The following is a 10346-nucleotide window of genomic DNA, read 5'->3' as shown; positions in this document are numbered from 1 at the left end:
GTCTCTTGGAGGCAGAATATTGTTGGGTCTTTTTTTTTTTTAATCCAATCTGCCGGTCTATGTATTTTGATTGGTGAGTTTAGGCCATTAACATTCAGGGTTATTATTGAGACATGATTTGTATTTCCAGACATTCTTGTTTATTTTTGGTATTTAACTGACTTGGTTTCTCCTTTGATTAGTTTTTCCTTTAGTGTAATACCTCCCTCTGCTGATTTTCATTGCTGTTTTTCATTTCCTCCTCATGGAATATTTTTCCAAGGATGTTCCATAGAGCAGGCTTTCTAGCTGTAAATTCTTTTAATTTTTGTTTATTATGGAAGGTTTTTATTTCATCATCAAATCTAAAGCTTAATTTTGATAGATATAAGATTCTTGGTTGACATCCATTTTTGTTCAGAGTTTGGTATATGTTGTTCCAAGATCTTCTAGCTTTCAGAGTCTGGGTTGAAAAATCTGCAGATATCCTAACTGGTTTCCCCCTATATGTAATCTGATTCCTTTCTTTTCTCTCATGGCTTTTAAGATTCTCTCCTGGGCTGGGGATGTGGCTCAAGCAGTAGCGCACTTGCCTGGCATGCGTGTGGCCCGGGTTCGATCCTCAGCACCACATACAAACAAAGATGTTGTGTCTGCCGAAAACTAAAAAATAAATATTAAAAAAAAAATTATCTCTCTCTCTCTCTCTTTAAAAAAAAAAGAGAGATTCTCTCCTTATTCTGTATGCTAGGCATTTTCATTATAATGTGCCTTGGTGTGGATCTGTTGTGATTTTTGTATATTTGGCATCCTGTAAGTCTCTTGTATTTGGTTTTCCAATTCATTCTTCATGTCTGAAAATTTTTTGGATATTATTTCATTGAATAGATTGCTCATTCCTTTGTTTTGGAACTCTATGCCTTCGTCTATCCCAATGACTCTTAAATTTGGTCTTTTTATGTTATTCCATATTTCTTACATGTTCTGCTCATGGTTTCTTACCATCTTCACTGTGTGCTCTACATTCTTTTCAAGATCATATATTTTGTCTTCATTGTCTGAGGTCCTGTCTCTCAAGTGGTCTAATCTGTTGGTGATGCTTTCTATTGAGCTTTTAATTTGATTTATTGTTTCTTTCATTTTAAGGATTTCTGTTTGTTTTTTCTTCACAACCTCCATTTCCTTGTTGAACTAATCTTTTGCTTCTATCTTTGCTTATGTAGCTCTTTATTGAAATGATTTTTTGCTACCTGTATTTGTTCTCTTATATCATCCTTTAATTCACAGAACATTTTAATTATGTACAATCTGAACTCCTTCTCTGTAATTTCTTCTGTTTGCTAGCCATGGATTCTAATATTGTAGTATCTTGATTTGTTTGGGACACCTTTATCTCTTGTATTTTCATGCTGTTTGATTGTCTTTCCTTCTAGCACTGAGCATCCTCAGTATTACTGTTTTTTATGCTTTAGGCTTATAGTGCCCCTGCAGGGTTCCAATATTTCTCCTGCCCAGCTGGTGCTCCAAGCTGAGAGTTGCCACAACTAAAGATGGCAACTATGGTGGCCCAAGATGGAGTCAGCTGCTTTTAGCGATGGTGTGTCAGGTCGGGTGGTGGGAGCAGGCAGTGGGGTTGGGCAGTGTGTTCACAGATGCAGCTTGGACTCACTGCAGACTCCACGGTGTCAGGGGCGCTGTCCTGGGTCTGCCTGGCTCCACGGATGTCAATGGGCTATTTGGCTATTGTTGAATGAAATATTCTGTAGATGACTTTCAATTCCACTTTATTTGCATGGTTTTTTATTTTTAAGGTTCAAAAAGTTTTTACCTAGTTTATGTCTATATGACCTATCTATTGGTAAGAAAGTGTGTTAAAATCATCCAGTATAATTGTATTGGAATATATTTGAGTCTTTAATTTGAGTAATGTCTCTTTTATATAATTAGGTGCACCAATGTTTGGAGCATAAATGTATTCCATAGTTTTATATTCTTTTTTTTTAAGAGAGAGAGAGAGAGAGAGAGAATTTTTTTAATATTTATTTTTTAATTTTTGGCAGACACAACATCTTTGTTTGTATGTGATGCTGAGGATAGAACCCGGGCCGCACGCATGCCAGGCGAGCGCGCTACCGCTTGAGCCACATCCCCAGCCCAATTTTATATTCTTATTGGAATGTTTCCTTTACCAGTATGAAGTAACCTTCTTCATCTCTTCTGATTCATTTTGGCTTCAAGTTGGCTTTGACAGATATAAGAAAAGCTAGCTACTTCTGATGGTTTGAGGGCTCCATTCACATGATGTATCAATTCCCATCCTTTCTCTTTCAGTCTGTAGCTGTCTTTGCCTCTAAGGTGATTCTATTATAAGCAACATATAGTTAGGCCTTGTCTTTTAATCCATTCTGCCAGCCTATGGAGAGTTGAAACCATTTGCATCCAGTGCTATCACAAAGAGAATTTTATTAATTCTTTATGTTCTGATTTATTTCTAATGTTTAATTTGGTTCTGTTTTTCATTTGCTTAGCTATTATTCAAATGAAATTTGTTTTTTGCTTTTGATTTTTAAATTTCTTTTGTGTGATGTACTTCTTTAAGTATTTTCTGCAGTGCTGGCTCATTAGTCATAAATTCTTTTATTTTCTGTTTATATTGGAAGGTTTTTATTTTCTCTTCAATTCTAAAAGGTAGCTTTGCTGTATCTACCAATAGTAGTTGAGAGTTATTTTCTTTTAGGACTTTGAACAAATCATTAGAAACCCTCCTGGATTTTTTTTTAAAGTTTTTTAGTTGTAGATGGACACAATTCCTTTCTTTTATTTATTTATGTGGTGCTGAAGATTGACTCAGTGCCCCACACATTTGAGGCAAGCACTCTACCAATGTACCACAACCCCAGCCCAGAAGTCCTCCTGGATTTTAGAGTTTATGCTGAGCAATCAGAAATAATATCATTGGATTGCCTTTAAATGTGACTTGACTTTTTCTCTTGAAGCTTTAAAATTCTATCCTTATTCTGTATGTTAGACATTTTAATTATAACATGTCACGGAGAGATTATTTTTTTTATATTAATCTACTTAGGGTTCTAAATGCCTCCTATATCTGGATTTTATTCGCAAGATTTAGAAATTTTTAAATTATTATTTCCCTGAAGAGTATAATCATTCCATTATCCTTAATTTAACGACCTTCTTCAATTCCAAACATTTTAAAATTTGGTCTCTTAATGTTGTATCAGAGGTCTTGTATATTCTGATCAAAGTTACTTTTCTTTTTTTCTTTTTTTTTTTAATTGTCTAAATGCTCAAGACTGGCTGCTTTGTCTTCCACCTCTGACATTCTGTCTTTAGCATAGTCTACTCTATTAGATAGACTTTCAATTGAATATCTGTTTGATTTAGTGTGTCTTTCATTTCTAGGTTTCTGCTTGGTTCTTTTTCAACATCTCTATCTCTTTATTGAATTTCTCATTCATAACCAGTAGTGACTTCCTTGATTCATTCAGTCACTTTTTTATGTTTTCTTGAAATTCATTGATCATTTTTACAATCATTCTTTAGAATTTTCATCTCATAATTCATCCCTTCATTATCTTTGGAGCCAGTTGCTGGTGAATTATGAACTTTAGGAGGCCTCATGTTACCTTGTTTTTTCACATTTCTTGTATTCTCATGTTGAGTTTTATGCATCGGTTGAGAACAAATGCTTAGCACACACAAGGTCTTGTGTTCAATGCCCAGCACTGCAAAAAAAAAAAAAAAAAATGGAGAGGGTTAAAATATCCTGAAACAAATGAAAGTAGAAATATATCATATAAAAATCTATGAAATACAGCAAAAGAAGTACTAAGAGGTAACTAGACATGGTGATGCACAGCTGCAACCCCAGCTATTTGGGAGGCTGGGACAGAAAGATTGAAAGTTCAAGGTCAGCCTAGGAAACTTCTATCTCAAAATTAAACCAAAAAAAAAAAAAAGAAAGTGCTGGGAATATAGCTTAGTTGCAGAGCTTTTACTTAGCATGTGTGTGGCCCTGATTCAATCACCAGTCTCTCTCTCTCTCTCTCTCTCTCTCTCTCTCTCTCTCACACACACACACACACACACACACACACAAGCAAACACACACACATCTAAGAGGGAAATTTATAGTAATAAATATCTATATCAAATAAATAGAAAGGAATCAACACTGTATCCCCATCTCCCACCAAAGCTACCTACAAACTATGCTGATTCTTCCAGTAAGAGTGACTAGGACCTGGAAACCTGCTTTGGCAGCCAGTGCACTATGAGGAGGTGCTATTTTAAAGCCAGGCATTGCAAGATTCTGAGCTGTGAATTTGACTTCTGTTTCATCTTTGTCCAGAAAAGGGCAATCCAGATCCTCTGAACAATGCCAGTGACCAGATGTGGCTGCCAGTGCTGAAAACTGGGCACCCTAATGATGAAGTCTGACTGTCCTCAACAACGCCAAAACTACTGCAAAGCTTTGGGAGTCCCAGGTAGAGATCTGAAGGTGCTCCCAGGATGATTTAGCACTTCAATGGAGCCTGGCCATTCCTTCTACAGCAGTGTCAGTAAAATCATCTCAGTATGTAGACTTCACAGAAGGTGAGCTACTCTCCTGTGAGGGTCTATAGGACACTAGGAGTTCCCTACCCTTCTGGAATGAAGAAAGAGTTCCCCAAATCCAGAAGGGGAAATAGATCCTGATTGCAGCCAATGGAAATAGCTTTTGGGGCATTGGTAAGCATCTGGAGGGCATCTCTAAAGAAGCCATCTTGAAGCTGAACCTGCCAATTTGCATTCTCATTGTCTATGAATTAAATAAGAAATTCAAATCCATCAAGCCAGTGTAATTCCTGGAAGATGGACAGACCTTGTGTAAAGCCATAGAAGTTATGGCTGTCAGATGGTTTTGGCCAAGAAATAAGAGGAGCAGGAATACTACTATCCCAAGGAATACATTCCCTGGTCATCCATTCCTCTTCATCTCTGCCCTACATGTTACACTGACCATCTGAAGACATGGAGGTTTAGTGTCTCACAATTTCATTTCAACATTTTATCTACTGTATCCACTCCCCCTTCATAGACTCTAGTCAGAATAGCACCTGTGATACACAGGCTCTAAATCGTAAACCAAGAGAAGCTCTTCTAATCCCAGAGTATTGAGAGGTAGTAATTCTGGTTTTTGCTAATGTTTGTTAACTGATGACCTGCATGAGTAGGAGATAGAGAGGAACTATACTAAGCATGACCTTTGAGGAGAAGCAAAAGAGGCTATCTTTGTTCACAGGACCAGTCCTCTACTCTTCTATAGTCAGGTCACTCTATAGGGGCTATAAGTTATTCCAGTGGAAGATGAATGTAACCTGCATGATGATTAAAAAACAAACTATGACTGGGGCTGTAGCTCAGTAGTAGAGCATTTGTCTAACATATGTGAGATCCTGGGTTTGATCCCCAGCACTGGAAAAAAAAATGAAGAAAGAAAGAAAGGAAACTATTTCCTCCCTGACCCATCTGATGTAGAGGAGCTTGCTCCAGAAGGTTAGAATAAATCATGTTTGATTTCTGAATCCTACGATTCAAAGACATGATCAGGAAATATTGGCTGTACTAGCGAGGATAGAGTAACAGGGACCCTAAGGTGACTGTGTCCAGGAGACAAGATGAGGTGGTAGACATGGGATATTGCCACAAGAGTAAAGGGACCTCAGCAGCAGAGGTCAGTGCAGCAGGTTAAGTTAGACATACTCTAGGACATGCTGAACATTCCCTTATGCTATAACTGGAACATTGATATATTGTAATTTGATATACTGAATCTTTCCAACTTTTAATAAAACTTCTCTTAAAATTTGTGGGAACTGTGGTTGCAAGGGAAGTAATCGATAATACAACTTCAGTATCAGAAGGGTACTCTTATAGGGAGATTTTTCTAATGTTCTTGGTGAAATTTAAATCAAGTGATTAATTTGGATCTATCTAGTGGTTGATAATTTTTCTTTTGTGCATCTTACCTCCCTAACTAGAATCTTGAATCCTACACTTATTAGTATCCCCTATGATTTAACCATAGTTCTTCATGTTCCAGACAAGTGTAAAATGTATGAATATACACATACATACCCACTACTTATCAACCCTCCCCTTCTTTCAGCCAGGTTCAAAAATATCTCATTCATTTCTCGATTTTCTTGGACATTCCTGCACAAGGTCCAGGAGGATCCAGCATTAAGGCTGATAAGATGGGAGTTGTGTGTATGTTTGGGATGAAGTGTGATAATATGATATAAATGATACCCTTGTTCACTCCTGGGTTCTCTTTTAAGATACCAATATTATTTTTTCTTTAGCATTTGTATGGATAATGATTTGGCTCCATCTATGAAATAAATGGAGGAAAGCAAATGCTGTAAGAGAGATAATCTAATCAACAGAATCACAAAAGTCAACATTGTGATAAAACTGTACAAATATTTAACTAAATTGCAAAACTGTTATGAGTGTTCCCAGCAGGTAATTTAGCATTATAACAAATCACAAGAAAAACCATGTATTTGTGAAATAAGCTGACATCAAATGGGTAAAACTATACAAGGCTATTCATTAGCTCTAAAACAATTGTTTACTTGAATTTTTCATGAAGGATGTTTAATTAAATACGCTCAATATCTTGGGTTGCGTGTCATCTTCTATTTCTTAGTGCTGTTAATATTTCATATTTGAGAACTTTGTACAGCACGTTAAGCTACTCTGAAAATAAGGCTTGGATGGATCATTTTGATGATTCATGAATGACAGACTTTATTGATAATACTATTAAGTAGTTTACCAAATGTTCTTCTGTCCAGTCAACTCTATCTTTCTAAACTATTTTAAAGGAGGAAATGGGATCACTAAAAACTTTTTGGACTGAGGATCACAACAACCTGATAATTTAATAATATATGCTGAATGCATTATACTGCATATACTGATATACTGCTCACAAGGAAGGGGGAGCTTATACAGAATGTTTGTATTCTAACAGCAATAGGATGATATTTAAAGTCAAGCAATATTCTGCATTTTTTTCCTCATCATTATTGTACATAGTGATTGCAAAGCTAGGAAGACTTACTCTCATTGTGTTCCGTTTTCAATTTAGATCCCTGCTTACATATGTCAACATCTGTTATTCTAAATCAATCACTTCTTTTTTCTTTCACTTGTTTTTTTTTTTTTTTTTTTTCTGTACTGAGGAATTGAACTCAAAGGTGCTTTACCAATGAGCCACATGCCCAACCTTTTTCTATTTTTAATCAAGGGCTCACTATGTTGTTTAGAGCCTTACTTACTTGCTTAGGCTGAAACTTGGAATCCTTCTTCCTCACCTCCCAAGTCACTGAGATTACAGGTATGTGCTGCCACACCCAGCTGGCTTTTTTTGTTTTTTAGTTGAGATTTTTTTTAAAAAAAAATTATTGGTGTGTTTCAACTATATATTGTAGTAGGATTCATTATGCCATACTCATACATGAATATAAAATAATTTGATCAATCTAATGCCCCAAGACCTTCCATTTCCCTCCCTCTCTTGGCTGCTAATTGATATATGCTACCTTGATAAAGGTGCTTGCATATTTTATTGTTGTCATTGCCTTTGAAACCTTAAATTATTCTTCAAACAAGTCAGGACATATAGAGATACATATGAAGTATGTAATTCTTACCATTTGTCTCTTCTAGTTTTCTTACAGCCAATTCCAGTTCTGTTTTCTTAGAATTGTCTAAAACTTACCAGCACATATGAATTTGAACATTGGCTTTTTGAACATCAATGTACCACTTATTTTGCTCAATATGTATACAATATATGTACAATATATATACTATGCTTACTCATTTTGCATCCTGATGAATGCAGACAAGTATGGTATTCTAAAATCTGGTTAGGAAAAGGAAAATTAGTCAATTTATATTAGATTTATGAGGAGTGTCACAGATATGGGGAATGCTGTAAAAACAGGAAGTATATTTAATCAGTAGCTGCTAAATGAATCAGAGAACACTTTATTATTCTTATGAAATTTTAGAGTGATGTCATTTTAATTGTCATATAATTGACTTCAATAAATTTTTTAATCATTGGTCTGGTGTCCAAGTATAATTTTCAAAACTTTTTAAAGTTACTCTGATACATATGTAGAATAAATGCTTGTCATAGATCTATTAAGATATTAATGATAGAGCGAGCAAGATGGTAAAGCTTGTTCAAGGACTGTTTTGACCATTTTGAGAAACTGCTTATGGACATTTTGGGAGCCAGGAGGTGGGGAGTAGAATGTTGAATACATATAGGACCTGCTTAAGGTCCCATAGGACAATGAGACCATAGCCTTTGTAGTTACCATTTCTAGCAAGTAGGAATCTTAGAAAGTAGGAGCTGGGATAGTTGCACACACCTGTAGTCCTAGCAGTTCAGGAGGCCAAGATGGCAAGGTTCAGGCCAGCCTAGGCAACTTACTGAGACCCTGTCTCAAAATAAATTTTAAAATCTTAGAAGTCTGTAAGTTAACATATCATTCATACTATCTGAACTCTAGTCAAACAAACAAACAAAAAAATAGCAAAGTAAAGAAGAGCACAAGTACAGTCACTTGCAATAACCCTGGAGTGGGCCTCTCACAGAATAGCCTGTGTTACACTGAAAGTCATAACGCTCCATTCCCCATTTCCAAGTTCTGGAACTTTTTTTTTCTTTAATATTAGTATATCCTCTTGGTTACTATGAGTTACAAAAGACATGGATCAAAACACCAGAGCTGATTCTTTTTTCTCTGTTAGAGGAAAGTAAACTTCAGGAGGAAAGAGCTTTAATCTCCTGTTGTATTATATGTGTGGGTATGTGTGTGTGAGAGAGAGAAACAGACAAACATTGAGAAATGAACCCAGGACACTCTACCATTGAGCTACACTACCAGTCCTTTTTAGTTATTTATACTTATTATTTTAAAATTTTGAAATAGGGTCTCACTAAGTTGTCCATTCTGGCCTGGAACTTGTATTCTTTCTGCCTCAGCCTCCAGAATAGCAGGGATTATAGGCATACACTGCTGCACTTGGCTTGATGGGGCCTTAATTTACCCATCGACCTGGAATCAGTAGTACAGACATCATATTGTCATTTATTTAAACAACAGAAGTTCATTTCTCCTAGTTTTGGAGGCTAGGAAGCTTAAGATCAGTGCACTAGCATGGCCAGTTGCTGATGAGAGCCTTCTTTCTGCTTGCAGATAGCTGCATTCTTACTCAAATGCCTTCATTCTCATACGAGGGCAGAGGAAACTCTGGTGTCTCTACTCCTTCATATAGGAAGAGCACTATTTGCTTCATGACTGTACCCTCATAACTTCATCTAAACCTAAGTCCCTCCCAAAGGCCCTACCTTGTAATCCCATCATATTTTGGGTTAGGGTTTCAACATATGAATTTGGAGGAAGACACAAACATTCAGTCCTACTGTGGGTATTTAAACCAAACCCTCTGAATCAGGCAAAGAATGGGAAAAAGAAAGTCATGGCTATTCTCTGTTTTTTATGATGACTGAGAACACAGAAAATATTGCACTTGTGTTACTCAGATTTTTGTCACTATGAACAAAATACCTGACAGTAACAGTTTGAAAGTTTATTCTGACTTACGATATCAGAAGCTTTTCGGTCCATGGTCCACTGGCTCCTAGGAGTGAGACAGCATATCATGGCAGAAGCTTGTAGTGGAGGAAAGCTGCTCAGTTGATGGCAGCCCGGAAGCATAAAACAAGATAGGAAGAAGCCAGAGACAAGATTAACTCTTCCTGGGTACACCCCCAGTAACCTGCTTCCTCCATCTATATTCATCCCCCCCAATAATCCATTCATATTATTAACCCATGGAATGGATTAACCCACTGGTGAACTTATAGTCCTCATGATTACATTCCCCCCCAAATCCCCACCTTTAGACATTGCTGCACTGGTGACCAACATTTCAACACATGAGTTGTGGGGTGACATTTTAGATCCAAACCATAACAACACTCAAAGTCAGCAAGATGCTGTGATACATTTCAACAAGATTTTCGTTTTGATTTAGTAACTGGTTTGTTTGATTTGACTTCTGGGAGTATGCATTTTTTTTTTATTAACTAGTTGGAATGATTCTGACTTGATTAGTCTCTCAACTATGCTTTGAGAAACATTGGATTAGATGATCTGTAAAGTCATTTAAATATCTAAAATGCTGATTATAAGGTGGGCACAGGAAAACATGCTGGTAAACCCACCAACTCAGGAGGCTAAAACAGAATGATCACGAGCTCAAGGCCAGCC

General features: G+C 36.6%; 1 pseudogene; it reads left to right on the top strand.

Moving 5' to 3' along the window:
* Positions 1 to 4273: 4273 nt before the first annotated feature.
* LOC124080460 (phosphoglycerate mutase 1-like) lies at positions 4274 to 5009 on the top strand (annotated as a pseudogene).
* Positions 5010 to 10346: the final 5337 nt, after the last annotated feature.

The sequence above is a fragment of the Marmota monax genome, unplaced genomic scaffold, assembly GCF_021218885.2.
Source record: "Marmota monax isolate L192 unplaced genomic scaffold, Marmota_monax_Labrador192_F-V1.1 WCK01_AAM20220418_F8-fsc00321, whole genome shotgun sequence".
NCBI lineage: Eukaryota > Metazoa > Chordata > Mammalia > Rodentia > Sciuridae > Marmota > Marmota monax.
This window is presented reverse-complemented; position numbering and strand designations above follow the sequence as displayed.